The following is a 1,958-nucleotide window of genomic DNA, read 5'->3' on the forward strand; positions in this document are numbered from 1 at the left end:
CTCCCCCCCTCTCTCGGTAGCAGAGCTATCTGTTGTTATCACCAGTTATTTGCATCCCTTCGTCGGAGGGGTGGTTCTGCTATAGAGAGGCGAAATTCTCGGTAGCTTACTTCCCGGGAATATTACTAGGCTGGGTTTACCCGGGGGATCGCGGTTTCTTTTTTTTTTTCTTTCTTTTTTTTCTTCCAAACCATGACAATTCTACATCTCGCGGCTTCTCGGTTTGTTATATCAATACGGCGATTTATAGATGTATCGGGAGATAGATCGTATAGGATTTTTCCATCGATCCGCGCTAATGGTAATAATTAGTGGTCACGTTATAAAGTTTTAAGCGTTATCGTCGTTTTTACGCGGAATAAAAAAAAAAGGTGGATTATTGTGAAATATATTTTTGTGATTTTTGCTTATTATTATTGTTTTGCCAATACGTCGGCGGTATCATTCCGGTATCTTAGTACTATGAGGCGTTATCAGGACACCCGCTAACGTACCGATCGACTGCTGATCTATAAGTGATCTGACAGAGGGCAAACGCAGGTATGACAAGGGGGAAAGAGGAAGGATTTCGTTCGCTCGTGATTTCGGAAAGATTCGTGGCGGTAGATCGTGAAGATTCGTAAGTTGCCGCGAGTGGTGAGCCGTCAACGTATACCGATGGTGGGGTAAGGGCGCGGGCTTTGAAAAGCACGCTCGGAGGGGTGGCCGGCGGTACTGGTTAGGTAGTGGGAGAGAAGACGAGGATGCTGACGAATCACCGCTGTTTAAAATTCCCGTGAGGGATCGCGGTTTCTCTTAGAGGGGGTAAACCGTGGCGGGGGTAGGGGAGGGGGGAGTCGTAGGATGGCTTTGCTGGAAGGTTGGATGGTTACAAGGGCCGAAAGAGGACCAAAGGCACGAAGAAGGGGTTGCGCGTTGAGAGTCGACAGATTGCCGCAGGGACAAATAAGAGTGTATCCAGTCCAAAGCGGTGACACGAATTTCGGGGTAAATTGTTTTCTAGTCCTTTGTCCTCCGGGTCGGTCCTAACATCTTCGTTATCCAACCCCCGTACATATACCCTTTTAATTTCGTCATGATTTAATCATCGATAATACCTTCCGGTCCTAATTGGATACTTGATCTATTAGCTGGACCAAGATCATCGAGGGAATATTCAAATCTTATCGCTCTATGCTTGCAACCCTTAGTCTATGGCAGTACGTAGCTTAGGGAAAAAAAAAAAAAGATTCCTTCCATCCCTAGGAGGGTCGTCGGATATGCCTAGGGCTCTTCGATAAAGGACGAAAACGCTTTCATGCGTCACCCCTCCAATTAGCACCTCTTCACGACTTAAGTGGCCGTCCAAGTGCTAGGAGTGGACTTGGCAATGGATACACACGCGGACACCTTCAGCCCAAGAAAGAAGAAAACCATCGACTCGCGAAGGTCGGCACATCCAACGTTTCCATTGGTGCGATCCTTCAGCTACCGGTAATGCGACAAAGAATGCTTTCGACGTGAAATTGAATGTCTCTCGTAAGAAGGTATCTTGCTGGAGGCGGTCCCGTTGCTTTTGACTATATATCTATTTTCCATTTATTTTTTCTTTCCTTACCCTCTTCGCCCCCTCGACTCGTCCTACTCTACCTCCCATCTATCCTCTCTCTCTCTCTCTCTCTCAGTCACTCTTCATGAAAGCTACAGCGACATCCGGGCGAGCTCCGGTCCCACTTTCGCACCCCCTTCTTCTCCTACGAAATGTGGCATTCAACAGGGCTTCGTGGTGCTTGGCGATGGTGCGACGCGGATTCCGCGATGCTGCTGTAGAATACGGGGGGCGTCCAGGGTGGCTGGGGGGTGGCGTCGTTGTCGTCGTCGTCGTCGTTCACGAGGTGGAGGAAGCCAGGAGTGCTACAGGGTGGTAGTCGGAGGTGGTGGTGAACGTGGAGGAGAATGAGGGAGGACTGGCATCGGGT

The sequence above is a fragment of the Cephus cinctus genome, unplaced genomic scaffold, assembly GCF_000341935.2.
Source record: "Cephus cinctus unplaced genomic scaffold, Ccin1 Ccin1_scaffold0020, whole genome shotgun sequence".
NCBI classification, from domain to species: domain Eukaryota; kingdom Metazoa; phylum Arthropoda; class Insecta; order Hymenoptera; family Cephidae; genus Cephus; species Cephus cinctus.